Raw genomic sequence first — 16,780 nt, 5'->3', positions numbered from 1 at the left:
ATATATATATATATATATTATAACACTAAAAATAGCGTAAAACATTAGGTTTGGTTAAAATTAATTGTTTCCAAACATCCATTTAGGCAAAGAGCCATCAGAACTTGAAAGATCTTGGCATGTGCTTTCTTATTTTTATCCTTGTGATAGGACGTCCATGTTAGGTAATTTTTTTTGGTAATTACAAAACTTTTTGTGGTGCTGGAAATTTAATTCTAATAGAATAAGAAAATGCACTATCAACTGAAAGTTATCACTTCATAGTTAATTATTTTTTCTGTTTTGTTTTTAGAGTTCAATTTATTGGAGAGTTTATATTAAAATGAAAATCATTTTAATAAAACTCATGCATATATACTTTACGAGAAAAATTGCTAAGAACTCTAAATTGATTCTGCTGCTACGTAGATCTTTAAGAATAATTTTAGTAATCATCGATTCCATATGGATCCAATGTGCAACTCAGTATCTATATTTACATGAAAGATTGGTTTGTTCACTCATGATATATAATTTGGTAGATGGTTTCATATATTACATACTTTACAAATCCTTTTTAACAGATAACTATTCTTTATTTATGGGAATAGGAGTGTAAGGTTAAAGCACTAATCTTAGGCTCAACATGAATTTGCTATTTTAACTCTTTAAATTCTGAATTTGATGTAATGTGGGAGTTCCTTCTAATAAAGACTTAACAATATTTTGCGACTCTCCTTAGTGTTACGAGGTTAGTAAAATCTTTTTTTCTAAAATTATTATTTCATTGTTTTAATAATATTCAATATTGATTATCATAAATATTTCTACATGAATATATGAAAGTTTTGTTTATGTACAAACTCCTAAATATTTTAATGCTATATATTTTGTATAATGGTTAACCGTACATGTATGATGTACCATGGTATATGTTATTTGTAGATAACAGAGTATTGATTGATGAGATACACGACGAAGTTAATAATAGACTGAAGATTTATAGATCCTAGCCAAACCCTATTGTTATCATCTTTTTAATTTTTTTTATTCAATGATATACACAATTTTACTAGACTTTGGTGACCATAAAAAATAACGCTGCTAATTGCGTTGGTTTTATTTGTTTGATATTGGTTTAATTTCGTCAATTCATGTTTCGCTTTACCAGATGCTTGAGTTTATGTAAAAGGGTTGAACGGAAATATTAAGTCATCATTCAAATTCAAAAATCAAAATATCTAGCAGAGTGGATAACCATAAAAATGTTTCATGTGAATTTGAAAAAGGGCACACTATTTTGAATATCTATCGTATTGATAAATGCGTAACAATTTTAGTTTTTCCTCTATATATTTTATGAACAATGTAGAGTGTAGACTCATATGCAAAAATCACTTGGATCTCAAGAAAGTAACAGTTTAATAGGGATTTTTACACAAATAGCTGGTTGGATTTACTGTTTATTTTTTCTTTTCATGGTATACATAGATTATACACTAATTATAATAATTATACACATATTATACATCTTTTATAAACCTTCCAACTTTTTAAAATTAGAAGTGTGAAGGCCTTAAAATTCTCTGTAAATCTTAGCAAGATAATTAAAGAAATTTATTAAAATGTCGATCAGCTTTAACAAAATAATTATGTATGTTCTCTAAATGTGCATATTTTCCCTAGCCTGCAGAGAAATATCCATCCATATTCTCGAAGGATTCTATATTTAGGAGCCATTAATATAGTCTGTGCATATAAGGAACCACTCGCGTAACCGTTGCTCCACATCCATCTATATTTTATTGATATCGGTGTTTACTTTGTTATAGTGGTAACAACTATAGATGGTAGTACTGATCCAAGCCACACACAGTTGCAAAAACATGAATATGGAAAAAAGATATCTCACTAGCAGCATTATGCAAGTCAAAGTAAATGATCTCTCTCTCATCTCTGTAGCATGCAATCACATGCACATATATTTGATAGGTAAGAAATATCACCAGGTAAATCATATAAATTCAATGATTCGATGCACCCTCTGATATTACTAGATATGAAGACAATGTGTTTGTATCATTAGAAATGAATCACATATGTTGGTTGAGAATTGATAGACTATTACTACACCAAAAATGATCTTTAGCTGTAATTATTTAATGGAAATAACTTAATAACCACTTTTTTTTCAAGAACAAAAATCATAAAATAAAAAAGAAACAATTTTTATATTTAATAAGTCAAAAGTTTTATTAATACAATTTTGAATCTACATACTTTTTTTTGATCCAAGCAAAAAGAGAATGTCTAGCAGAGTTATAATTACACATTTTCCAGGCTACTATAACCTATACAACTAGCTTACAAAAGAATTGGCTTTGTCACACCGTAGCCTTACACTAGCCACCTGTCTTTGTCCAGTAATTAAGGTCCAAGGACCTCATTAGGTAATTGATTCAAATTCTGTGCAATGCGAGGAGTATCTAATGCAGTGGCTAATTTTGCTAAGCAGTCAGCAACCATGTTAGCTTCTCTATAACAATGAGTGAAAATCACGTCATTATTCTCTATTATCGCATCGGTCTTTTCATAATAGGTTTAAGAATCAGATTGTTGGACGTTTTGTTCCTCAACATATCATCGACAATGCTAGAGTCAAGTTCAATGGTACAATGTTTGAGATTAGCGTTCTTAATCCATTGTGCAGCATACTTTGCTGCCATAGCTTCAACTACATTGTGATTTTGGCATTTTACTAGAACAGCATACACAAAAATCCTATTTCCACCCCCATCCCCGACAACTCCACCAATGCCTGCCTTTCCGTTCTGCTTCATAAATCTTCCATCTGTAATGATCTTTATCATTCCCGCTTGAGGCCTACTCCAAGTAACTAAACTACTTGTGACTTTTGGCCTTAGTTTCTCGATCACTTCGCAAAGTTAATTCCACTGGTAGTTCATCTTAATATTAGGAAAGGCTTTAGCCATAGCTAATTTGAGGTTCCACAGAATTTGATACTCCATTCTTCTTAGGTAGAATCTGGACTGGTTGCCGTATCTACAAGCACATCTGACCTTCCACATCTCCCAGCAAATAATGATCGATAGTATTTGAATGATCAGCTTGTGAATATTGGTTGGAGTACTCCACCAATCTTGTAGAAAAATCCTTGCAGATTTTCTTTGATAGCTGATGCCCAATGGCTGGTCAAATTATTTTCAAAGAGTTTGTGTAACCTCACTCTCAAAAAAGAAATGTTGGATAGTTTCTATTACTGCAACTGCATAACAAAAGCAATCGGTTGAAATATCATCAGCAAACCTGCAAACTGAATTTTTAGCAAATGGCAATTTATTTTTAATAAGTCTCCAAGAAATGAAAGATATTTTAAAAGGAATTCTTTTATGCCAAGCTCTATTGATCATCTGGTCAATTTGCCTGTGCACTCTGATGTTGTTCCAGGCGTCTTTGTTGGAAATAATTCCATCAGCAGCTGGTTTCCATATAATGTAGTCATTTTTGTCAAGAGTGCCTATTTTGATAGTGTATATGTGTTTATAGATCCAATCAGGGAGAACGTCATGAAGTTTTTTTATATCCAATCTCTGATTGTCAATAAAATTTGTGACCTTGGTGTCCTTATAGAATTGTTATGTTCTAGACATAAATGAGCAATAGCACCAAGACCAGTCCAATTGTCCCACCAAAAATTGCATTCTTCATTTTGAATATTCCTAATCATATTTTGTTCTGCTTTTCTTCTTATTTTAGTCAAAGTGCTCCAAATATAAGAGTTCCCAGAAATCCAAACCTTGTTAACTGGATGGGCTCTAATGTAGTATTTTACCTTAGTGGACTTGGACCAAAGAGAATCCTGGTATCTGAACCTCCACCATTTTTTTTGTTGAGACTCTCACAAATATCAACCATTATTCGTATTCCCGCTCTTCCTTCCTCTTTAGGAAAGCATGAGTTCTTCGATGAACTTCAGTGGTAATTGTTTTTTCAATTTGTGGATCCCCCCCACAAATCTGACAAAGTGTTTCTCCATAAGCTTTATAATTTCCTTTGGGGGACTTAAAGCGGTGATTTGTAACTTGGCAAAGACTGAAGGACATGTTTAATAAGCATAGTTTTCAACCTAAAAGATAACATGTTACTCTGCCATCCATTCAACCTTTTGATTACCTTGGAAAGCAATTTTTCAATTCAAAGTATTCCACTCTCTTTTTACCAACATAAATCGAGCATCCCAAATAATCAAATGGAAATTGCTTATCCAGAAAGCCAGTTTCATCTCTTATTTTGTTGATTCTGCTTAGTCCAGTACCAGGGTCTGTAAGGAAAAAACACTTGTTTCTATTCATCTTTTGGCCTGAATATCTCTCATATCAATGAATCTGTTTCATCATCATTTTAATAGATTTGGTATTGTCACTGGTAAATATACAAATGGTTAATAATAGGACCTGTATTAGACATAGAAAAAGGCAAAAAATGTTCACTATGAATTAGATTATTAAGCAGCCTAGATAGAACTTTAGCACCAATTATGAAAAGAGAAGGAGAGATAGGATCTCCTTATTTAAGGCCCTGGTAAGAAAAAACCATTTCTGGTTCCATTAATAATAATGGAATACCATATATTGGAGATAATGCTCATGATCATGTTTGTGACTTCTATAGAAAAACCAAACCTTTTTAAGACAACAATAAGAAAAGACCACGACATTCTGTCATATGCCTTAGTCATATCAAGTTTGATGACCATATTTCCTTCTTTGTTCTTGCTTTTGATATTATGCACAATTTCCTGAGCTAATTGAACATTCTCTGTAATAAGCCTTCCTTTCAGAAAACCACTTTGATTTTCTGACATCATAAAAGGCAACATAGTATTGAGTCTTTTGGAAATAATCTTGGTAATAATTTTGCTAGAAAATTTTCTCAAGCTAATAGGTCTGAAATTAGAGAGGTTGTTTGCGCACTCTACTTTACGGATTAGTACTAGAAGGGTATGAGTGAAGAATTTGGTCAGTTTTCCTCCGAGAAAGTAAAACTGTACAAATTCTATCACATCCTTTTTAATAATATCGCAACAAGTATGGTAGAATTTCCCTGAAAATCCATTGGGTCCAGGTGCACTATCTGTGCTCATATTGAATACTGCATCTTCATATGGACATGAAGTCATAATCCTATTATCATCATCAGTAATGCAGGTGGGAATACACTTCAAAATCCTTGGATCAATAGTAGCATTTTTTAGATAAAAAAGTTGTTCAAAATATTTGATAGCAACTTTGGCAATTTTATCATCACCAGAGACCTACTTTCACTTCTTATTTTGATTCTATGTAAACATAAAATTCTTCTTCTATCTCTGATCATAACATGAAAATACTTGGTATTACTATCACCCTACTCAAACCATCTGACATGAGATTTTTGGTTCTAAAAATTGTCCTGTCTATCGAGCCAGCAAATATAATCTACCTTCCCTTTATTCAATTCCTCCTTAGTATCTTCAGTTCTCAAATTTAAGTCCATATCCTCTAACACTTGCATTTTTGCCTCCTAGATATCAGCTTGTTCAATCACATCTCCAATATCTTCCCTTGACCATTTGGATAGTCTTCTTCCCGTGAGTTTGAGTTTCTGTTGTAATCTCCACATTAGATTACCTTCAATGACCTTATTCCATTCATTACTCACAATGTCAAGAAAATCCTACTGAGTAGTCCATAAGTTCAAAAATTTGAAGTATTTTTTACAAACATTGTTTCTGTTACGATATCTCAACAACAAAGGTTTGTGGTTCAATCCAGTCCTTGGTAAGTGTTTAATAATGTTGGAGCAAAAGATTTGAGACCATCTATCATTGATAAACACCCTATCCAGCCTTTTCCAAATTCTCTTGCTTGGTCTCCAATTGTTGCACCAAGTGAATTTAGAACCAGTGTACCCGATATTGATCATACCACAAGAACCCATACATTCAACAAAATCATAACTTTCAACATTTTTATGAGGCAGACCTCCCAATTTCTCTTTGGAGTGGAGAATCATATTAAAATCTCCCCCAATACACTAAGGATGACTAATAATAGCATCTATAGATTCCAAACTCCTCCATAATTCTATTCTTTCGATACGAGTGCATTTGGCATAAATAGTATTTACATATAACTCCTGGATGTTATGGTCTTTTTGAACTTTCAAAGTAATATACTGTTCATGGTTCTCAATGGTAGTAACAGTACAATTCTCTCTCCAGAAACACCACATCTGTCTGTTGATATTTGTAGTGCAGTGGTTGAATGTCAAAACTCTTGTATACCCTTCCACTTTGTTCATACTCACCGTCGGTTCTGAAATAGTGATCATATCCAAGTTATATTTGTTAGCCATCCTTTTGAGTCTATGACTGGCTTTTCGAAACCTCACCCCTCTTATGTTCCGAATGATTGCACTGATCATTAGGAAACGATTAAAGGTTGGAGTTTTTATTTCGACCCCCTCCCCCCAAAAAAAGGAGGTGTCGATTTAATTCTGCTAGATTTTGTACCTATGTTTCTTCTTCTATGGCTGTTTCTACCTCTCTTTACGGGAGATATATCATTTCTATACATGCTCTCTCAGATGTTGTTGAGCATCGCTTTCCTCTTCATTTCTCTCAATTGATTCTTAGCATTCCGTTGGATTCTCATTAGTAACCTCCAATTTTTCATCATTTGTATTGCCAATCACTTCTTGAGATCTGTATGTATCCAACATATTACCACTAAATATATTTTTTAGAGGTATTTATCAGCGACTTTACATTTTAGCTCAATTTGTAAATGCCCCTAAAGCCTATAGCATCATTAAATTCAATGACAGTTAACTAATGTGATATAAATTTTAGCACTCTTTGTCAAAGTACATATTTATTGCCGCTAATTTTTTTTTTTGGTGATATAAAAAGGGTCATCCCAATTATGCCTTTAGCATGTTCAGTTGCAGATTGCTGCAAGGCAGCTTCTAGAAGTCAAAAGCCTCCATTACATGTTTTTTCTCAATATGCACGTGAAGTGGAAATAGCATCTTCATCAAAGACGAGTTCTATGAAAGCTATACCAACCTTTTCTGAAAATCGACTCTGAGCAAGAGCTTCACTAAGGCGTCTTAAACTCTCTAGATGCCTTGGTGTTACCGTAACAGCCTGAAAAATATTACATATTAGATATTAGGTAGTAGTACTTGGTTGTGGGGATTATCTTAAGAGTGCAATATAAAGAGGCACACTCCATTCTATAGCACATAGTGTTATTTTTGTAGTTTTCGGGTAGACAAAAATCTATATTTTCGCAAAATAACTTCAACACAAGTTCAAGAATAAATCAAGAACACTTATGAAGTTTCCAACACCTTCAACACAAGATCAATAAACGACCTTTCAAAGAAGTGTGTTTTCAGTATTTTAAAGAAAATTAGATAAGCATAAAAAACTAAGTGTCCTTAAAGAAATAATTTTCCTGAAGTACCCGAGGTTGCGAAATTTTCCTCTCAGGATAAAATGTCTTAACAATTCGACTATAGTAGTACCTCAAAAGATCGGATTTTCTTTGAACTCAGTCAACAGTTAGATGATCACACGGAGTATTTTAGAAGACAAAAAATGTTTTCAAGTGCAGAAAATTTATTCTAAACTTGCGAAAAAATGTAGGTTTATATAGCTATTAAGTGTTCTTTTTGAAAGGTGGCAATGGTTCATCAGAAAGGTGTATCCTTTTGAACAGTCATGTCTGTCTATTCGAAATAGTGTATCTTTTCCGAACAGCCAAAACCATCCAAACAGTCATACCTTTTCCTAAAATAGTGTCTTTTACTCGAAGAGTTGTGCCTTTCCAAGCAACTTTTCATTTTCCATTCACACCAATTGAACCCAACAATCCCCCATATGAATGGAAAATGGCTACTCTTCGTAAAACTTTACGGACAAGTATGTGATCATTAAGCAAAGACTGATTGCATCTGGATAAGTAGGTTTCCCTTTGAACTTTTCATATTGAACATGCATCGGATGCACTTGGTCAATCAGTATATTTGATATCTTTGAACCATCGAGCTTTAATGTACACCTAGACAACACATGTCATACAACCAGCCTTTTACCATTTATGGTTCTCACAGTTTTTGTTGTTTCAGCCATGAACACGTCTCGGTCTCATAAGAGCTTAGAGAATAGGACTTTAATAACATTCTCCTTGAAGTGGCTCCCTCTTTACCCTCACATAGGTGATTTCTAAACGTTAAATCCTCTAGATTAATCTATTTGGTCAAATATGCCAAATTTAGATAATCATTAAAAGACTTCACACCATAAGTCTTATCCTTGTTTACTAAACATTGTCTACATCATGAGAATGGGTTGGGTATATTGACAATGTTGAATTTGTCAGACACAACTTTATTTGATCTCCTTGAATCTAGCTCTTGGGATCTCTAGTCTGCTAGGTAGAGTTACTGCCATGCTGACTTGTCCTAGGCCGTAAATCCATTCCCTTGGATGCTGTTCAAAGCACCAATATGCACCCAGATTTAGACTTGGTTCAAGAACTTTTGTATGAATTCTTAAGTATAATTCAGCTTTTATTCCATTTCGTGCCTAATAGATATGATTAGTACTTTCAGGTTCAAAATCATGAAGAATTGTGCATAATTGGATACAACGAGAATATGGAAGTAGTGAAGGAATGCAAGAGAGTGAAATTAAGCTGAAAAATGGAAGCTGGAAAGTAGGAATCCTCATTTGAAGACACTCCGCATCGCGGGGATCAACAAAATAGCAATGGTCAAATTCTAGTGAAGGTTCGCGAAACTACCACATCGCGGAGTAGTTTCATTTACCAGATTTAGAGACTTGAAGGTTTAGCGGAGGATGACTATTTTGCAATTGTCCCAATCCAGTGGCTCACCGCGATAGTGGCGTATTGCGGTGAGGGTGCATTTTACAATTGTCAGGGGATATTTGAGCTCCCCGATTTCCTAGATTTTAATGGAAAATAACAATCAAAGTCATGGCGCGACATGTCGTGTGGACAAATCGAGAATATTTTAAGTGTTTTATCTCCGCTACAAAAGGAAAAATCCAAGATAATGTGGGGGAACTTTTTTTGTCAAGGAGAGCAGCGGCAGAAAAGGAAAAATTTTTCTCTTTTAGGGTTCTAAAATATTCTTTTAAATTTATTTACTTCAAGTTTTGTTTTGGGTATGATTTATTACTTATTTTGGATGATGAATTCAAACATGAGTAGCTAAACACCCTATTTCTGGGGTTGAGACTAAGAACCTGATTACTCTTTAATATTCTTATTCATAGTTTCTTTTTGGAATATAATCTGGATTGTTCTTAATTTTTTAAGCTTACTATTTTAACGATTGACCACAATTAGAATAAATTTATATTTCTATGTGAATCCGGGAGGAGAATCATAGGATAGAACGAAGAAATTAGGGAGCAAGGTTCTTATTATTTTATAAAATAAGGGATTTGAATTAGTATCTAGGATAGGGATACACCTAGAAGCCTTGCTTGGTTCACTTGCAAGAAGACAACTTCATGAATCTAGAAGATTTGTTGTAACTCTGGGGGAGTTATAGTTCCAACATTTAATAGATAGAAGATTTGAGGTCGGGAGACCAAGATCGTGGCATAACCCTTACGAACCAGCAACCCAATGACCAATTAGACTACAATAAGATTAGAGAATTGTATAACTGTTCATAATACCTCAACCCTGGAATCGTCCTCATCATTGATTACAACCGTTGCTTGCTTTGCTCTAGTTATAATTAATTATTTCTTGTATAGTAATTTACATTTTATTTACTGAATCAAATTAATCTTGATACCATCAAACAATTAATACTCAATTGTCTTGAACTAAAGATTGAATAAATTTCTAGTTTATTGATCCTCGAGGGAATGATATCTGACTGTCTAAGTCATTATATTACTTGCAAGATCACGTACACTTGCGTGTGCATAGAGACACAATAAGTTTTTAGCGTCATTTCTGGGGATCAAATAGAATTAGTAAATTGCTTTAGTTTTTGGTTTTTGATATTAAGTTTAAGTGTTAACAACTTGATCTTAGCTACTGAATTTTTGCAGGTTTAGATGAACATTGAACTGGCTAAGGATAAAGAGTTAGTAGAGCCCTTTGCAGAACCAGAAGTGATTTTTCATCAGAGACGAAGAGCTCAATACTACACTCAACAGGGATCGATGGAGGAGATACGCGATCCTATAGTTGTTGATCCAAATATTGGAAATATTCTAGCTCCTGTTGTTCCAGTTTTTCCTGTTCAACCAGTCGCAAGACCTGTTCGAGAAGTGGCAATCCCAGTTACGCACTTTGTGACTAACAATATTTTAAAGCCTGAACTAGGAGGTCGGTAGGAATTGAAACAAAATATGGTGCAATTGTTGAGATCTACGGGAGAATTTCAGGGACTCTCACATAAAGATATATAGCAGCACTTACAAACCTTCCTGGAGATAAGCGATACATATATTCCTGAAGATGTGAATGCTGATTATGTCAGAATGACACTCTTTACCTTTTCTCTATTGGAGGAAGCAAAGAGATGGATACTTGCTGAACCACACCAATCCATCACTACATGGGAAGATTGGGCTCGAAGGTTTCTCATTCAATCTTTTCTATCTCAAAAACTGTATGATTAAGGAGTGAGATTTTGAGTTTCAAAAAGAAAGATGGAGAAAATCTCTACCAAGCTTGGGAGAGATTCAAGGGCATGCTCAGAAGTTGTCCTTATCATCATCAAGCGAATGATGTTTTGGTGCATACATTTATAGAATGCCTTGAGTCTAATACAAAGATTCTCTTGGATTCAGCAGCAGGGGGTCAAGCTTTGGAGAAAACATATGAAGAATTGTATACCTTGCTGAATAAAATTACACAAGGGAATCCTAGTTGGTATGCAGACTCAAGGAATGCTCCCAAGAAGGTTGTAGGGGTTTTGGAGGTTGATCAGTTCACTGCATTACAAGCACAGATTGCAGCAATGCAGAACTATATGACTACTCAGCTTAACAACTTAAAGTTGGGTACAACACAACTAGTAGCCGCAACAAATGTAGTTTAACAGGTATATTCATGGTGTAACGTTTGCAGAAATGGTGAGCATAAAGCAGATGCATGTTCCGTTAATCCAGATTCAATCAACTAGGTAGGGAATGCAAATCATCAGGGTCAACAAAATTTTGGCAGTACATACAATCCAAATTGAAGGAACCACCCTAATTTCTCATGGGGTGGAAATCAGGCACATAATACAAATCAATATAAGGGACTAGTGCAACCAAATCCACAACCAGTTTAGAACAATCAGGCGACTGCTTCGAATACTAATATGGAGGAGATACTTAAGTATTTTATGGATTAATAAGTACAGTTTGCGGTGGACATGAAGGCTCAACAGGCACAGTTTGCAGCTGAGTTGAAGAGTAGACAATTGCTCACAAGAAATCTGGAGTTGCAGTCAGGTCAAATTACAGGATCGCAGAATACAAGGCCACAAGGATCATTGCCTAGCGACACTGAGGCTAATCCTAAATAGGTAAATGCACTTACAACAAGGAGTGGGCTGCAAACCAAGGAGATAGTTTAGAAGTAGAATAATTTTGTGGTCACTGATGATAGGTTGCAAGAGAATGCAAAAGTGGAAGTAAAATAAAAAAAGGCTAGTGAGAAGATTCATGTAAAGAAGAAGACTATTCCCTTACCCTTTCCTCAAAGGGCAAGAAAGCATCAAGAGGAAGCCAATTTTAAGAAATTTCTAGATCTTCTAAAACAAGTCCAAGTAAACCTTCCTCTTGTTGACATTCTGTAGAGTATTCCAAAATATGCTAAATACTTAAAGGATATTATTGCCAATAAGAATCGATTTACTGAATATTCTACAGCTCTACTTACTCATGAGTGAACGTCTAAAATTCAAAATAAACTACCCGAAAAATTGAAGGATCCAGGGAGTTTTACCTTATAGATTACCCTTGGTCAAACTATTTGTGCACGTGTATTATGTGACTTGGGTGCTAGCATAAATCTCATGCCTACGTCATGGTACTGAAAGATGGGTCTTAGAAGCCCTAAACCCACAACTATTGTGTTGTAGTTTGCAAACAGGTCACTTGTTAGAACAGATGGTATTATTGAAGATGTACTGGTGCAAGTGGGATCTTTAATCTTTCCTGTGGATTTTGTGATTCTTGACTTTGAGGCTAATCTAGTTGTTCTATTTATTTTGGGACGACTCTTTCTAGCAATAGGGCAGTCACTCATTGATGTGGCAGCTGGAAAAATAACAATTTGAGCACACGATAAAGTAGAGGTTTTTAATATGTACAGAGCATTGAAATTGCCAGCCATATATGAAGAGTTGTCCTCAATATCGATTATTAATCTTGCTTTAGAGTGGCAGTTTCTTTTGTCTGATGATCCATTAAAGCGAGCTTTGATGGATTATGATCTGCATGGGGATTTGGAATCATTTGAATTGGTCCAGGTTAGGAATTTGGCTATAATTGAGATAAATAAAGTGATGATCGAGCCTTTGAATAGATCAATTGGTCCACCACCCAAACCTTTAGTTGAAAAAGCTTCTAACTTAGAACTTAAGGTTCTTCTTCATCACTTATAATATGTTTTTCTTGGTGATCAAGATACCTTGCTTGTTATTTTGTCTGCAGGATTATCAGATGTACAGGTAAAAAAAGCTGTAGTAGCACTTAAAAGGAGAAGAAAGGTGATTGACTGGTAGATATCTAATATTTTAGAAATCAATCCAGCATTTTACATGCATAATATTTACATGGAAGAGGGGTACAAACCTAGAATACAGCAAAAAAAAAGGTTGAATCTTGTGATGAAGGAGGTGGTCTGAAAAGAAGTGATCAAGTAGTTAGATAGTGGTATTATCTACCCAATTTCCAATACTAAATGGGTGAGTCCGGTGTACTGTGTACCAAAGAAGAGAGGAATGATAGTAGTGACAAATGATGATAATGAGTTGGTTCCCACACATGCAGTGACCGGCTGGAGAATATGTATAGATTATCAGATGTAGAATGAAGCAACTCATAAAGATCACTATCCAATTTCCTTCATTGATCAAATGCTGGATAGATTGGCAAGGCAAGAGTAATATTGTTTTTTGGATGGATACTATAGCTACAATCAAATAAGCATAGCACTGGAAGACCAATAAAAGACCACGTTTACTTGTCCATACAGTACATATGCTTTCAGATGCATGCCCTTCGACTTATGCAATGCACCTGCTACATTTCAAAGGTGTATGATGGTGATATTCTCAGTTATGGTGGAGAAATTTATGGAGGTATTCATGGATGATTTCTCTGCGCATGGGAATTCATTGGAAAAATGTTTCCAAAATCTTGATAAAGTTCTAGCTCGATGCGAAGAAACAAACTTGATGTTAAATTGGGAAAGTGCCATTTTATGGTTAAGTAAGGAATCGTCTTAGGCCATAAAGTGTCATACAAAGGGCTGGAAGTTGACAAAGCAAAGGTTGAAGTGATTGAAAAGTTGCCTCATCCAGTTACAGTCAAAGGCGTATGAAGATTTTTGGGACATATTGGGTTCTATAGATGATTCATTCAAGATTTCTCAAAGATTGCAAGTCCCATGTGTAAATTGTTAGAGAAAGAAGCCAAGTTTGAGTTTAGAGCTGATTGCCATAAAACTTTTGAAAAGCTTAAGAAGAAGTTGATAGAAGTACCTATTTTGATCATACCAGATTGGGAGTTACCTTTTGAGGTAATGTGTGATGCTAGTGACATTGCAGTAGGAGCAGTGTTGGGTCAAATAAAAGAAATGATATTTTGATCGATCTACTAGGCTAGCAAGGTACCGAATGATGCTTAAGTTAACTACACAGTTATAGAGAAAGAGATGTTGGCTATGGTATATGCATTTGATAAATTTTGATCTTACTTAATTGGTACCAAGGTCATTGTTCATACAGGCCATGCTGCTATTAAGTATCTTGTGAACAAAAAGGATGCAAAGCCATGACTAATTAGGTAGATTGTGCTACTTTAAGAATTTAATCTTGAGGTGCATGATAGAAAAGGAGCTAAAAATTAAGTTGTTGATCATTTATTAAGGCTGGAAAATTGAGACTATATTGTGGATGACTTTCAGAGTATCAAGAAAGACTTTCCTAATGAGAAGTTGTTGTTATTAGAACCAGTTGAGTTCCCATGGTATGCTGACATTGTAAACTTGATAGTTTGTGGGGTGTATCCTCCCCAAACCACCTCGCATCAAAGAAAGAAATTACTCCATGATTCTCGTGCTTATATTTGGGATGAACTGTACCTTTTCAAGAAGGGTCCAGATGGAGTGATTCATAGGTGTATCCCAGAGGCTAAATTTTCAAAGGTGTTATAAGATTGCCACTCATCTCCATATGGTGGACATCATGGGGGTGAAAGGACTGTGAGAAATATGTTGCAATCAGGATTTTTATGGCCGACTCTGTTTAGAGATACAGTGGTGTTTGTAAAGAGTTATGATCAATGTCAAAGGTTGGGTACTATATCTAGGCATCATGAGATGCCCCTGAATAATATTTTAGAAGTTGAAGTCTTTGATGTTTGGGGGATTGATTTCATGGGACCCTTCCCACCTTTGATAGGTAATTTGTACATTCTTGTTGCAGTTGACTATGTCTCTAAATGGGTGAAAGCTATGGCGAGTCCGACTAATGATGCAAGAGTGGTGCTGAATTTTATGAAGAAGAACATATTTTGCAGATTTGGTACGCCAAGAGCAATAATTAGTGATGGAGGTATGTACTTTATCAACAATTGGTTTAAGATTCTTCTTGCTAAATATGGTGTTCGGCACAAGGTTGCCACTGCATACCATCCTCAAACGAGTGGACAAGTAGAGGTATCCAATCGGGAGATCAAGCAAATACTTCAAAAGATAGTGAATGGGCAGAGAAAAGATTGGGCAGATAAGCTGGATGATGCACTTTGGGCATATCGAACAGTGTACAAAACGCCCATTGGGATATCTCCATATCTCTTAGTGTATGATAAGGTGTGTCATCTTCCTGTAGAGTTGGAACACCAAGCTTATTGGGCTGTGAAAAAGATGAATTTTGAGATGTCTATCGCGGGAGAAAGAAGGTTATTGCAACTGAATGAGCTTAATGAATTTAGACTCCACGCCTATGAAAATTCCAAGCTTTACAAGGAGAAGACCAAAATATGGCATGACAAGCAAATTCAAGTTAGGGAATTTGAACTCGGACAACTTGTATTGTTGTTTAATTCATGACTTAAGTTGTTTCTGGGTAAATTACGATCGAAATGGTCTGGACCTTTTGAGGTGGTGCGCATGACACCCTATGGAGCTGTGGAGTTGTGGAATAAAGAAAATACAGAGAAGTTCCTTATGAATGGACAGTATGTAGAGTATTATTGGGCGAATCATCCGGACAAGCACAAGGAATCTATCACTTTTGGTGATGAGTGATGACGAGCTGAGTCATGCCACGACGTAAAATAAGGCGCTATATGGGAGACAACCCACCCATGTATTGTAATAGGTAGTTTAATTTTTGGATTGTAAAATTAAAAAGAAAATAAAAATTCAAAAAAATGGGTCGTGCCACGACCAAAACTAAGGCGCTGAGTGGGAGGCAACTCCCTTTTACTTATAATTTTTGTTGTTTTTGTTTGAGATTGCAGGGAATTTCAAAGTGAAATGAGGAGATTATCACATTTGAGAAAATAAATTAGGTTTGCAAAATGATATGTGTAAGTGGATATTTTCTCAGGTAAGAAAGTAATGAGAATGACATAAGGAATCTAATTTTGAAGCATGGCGTGACATGAAACTGCTTATTTTGACAATTGTCAAATTCAAGTAAGGATACGCGATTTCAATCGCGACGCAGAGAAGTGTGAATTGAGAATTGTCAAATTCCAGTAGCTTGTCGCGATTTTCATTGCAACGCGTAACTTGGAAAATTGACAATTTACAGTGACTACACACAAAAACTACCGCATCACGGTGGGTAGTTAAATGGCATTTGGCATTATCCAGTAGGTCTACGCAATCCTACCACGTCACGGAGTGGGCTAAAATCGGACATAAGCATTTCATTAAACCTAACCCAACCCGCCCCTCTATAAATATACCTTCAAAACCCCAAAACCCTTTTATTTCAACATCAGCACCGCCCTCTCACTCCCTCTCTGATAAACTTCTACAATTTTTCACTTTCTTTCATCCTTATCTCACTTTTTGAGGTATGTGCTTTAAGAATTAATTTTATTTATTACCTTTCTTTTTGTGTATTGTGATGATTGATAGTGTATTGAGGCATAATCTTGTTTTTTCCCTCTCATAGTAGTTTTGAATTTTAGCATTGCCTATGATAATTGTCTTGCCATCGTTGTGCCCTCTTAATTTAGTCATCATTATTCAAAATTGATGTGATGAAACTTGTATGGGTATATTTTGTTGGTATTTTGGAAAAGTTTTTTTCACATAATAGTTGTGAGGTCAGGGAATGTAAGGGCATTGTAGTTAGATGGGTGAAGCAAGAAGGTTTAGGAAGTTGGGGGAAATTTCATTCCGACAGAAATTGTGTTGATTTAGTGGGGGTAATTTCAATTCCATTATGCATGCACTCTTTCTGTCTGATTTTAGTACATTTAGTTAAATTCGAGGAAAATAAA

The 16,780-nt window shown here is 35.1% G+C and overlaps 1 non-coding gene and 1 pseudogene across 1 annotated transcript; one reads left to right on the top strand and one right to left on the bottom strand.

The window, feature by feature from the left end:
- Nucleotides 1-10,713: 10,713 nt before the first annotated feature.
- Nucleotides 10,714-10,820, bottom strand: LOC124899765. Its single transcript, XR_007057329.1, has one exon. It is a non-coding gene; the product is annotated as a small nucleolar RNA R71 (small nucleolar RNA).
- Nucleotides 10,821-12,399: 1,579 nt separating this feature from the next.
- On the top strand, nucleotides 12,400-15,569 carry LOC124899471 (annotated as a pseudogene).
- Nucleotides 15,570-16,780: the final 1,211 nt, after the last annotated feature.

Source organism: Capsicum annuum, chromosome 6 (genome assembly GCF_002878395.1).
Source record: "Capsicum annuum cultivar UCD-10X-F1 chromosome 6, UCD10Xv1.1, whole genome shotgun sequence".
NCBI classification, from domain to species: Eukaryota; Viridiplantae; Streptophyta; class Magnoliopsida; order Solanales; family Solanaceae; genus Capsicum; species Capsicum annuum.
The sequence above is the reverse complement of the archived record's forward strand: the minus strand, read 5'-3'. Positions and strand labels throughout refer to the sequence as shown.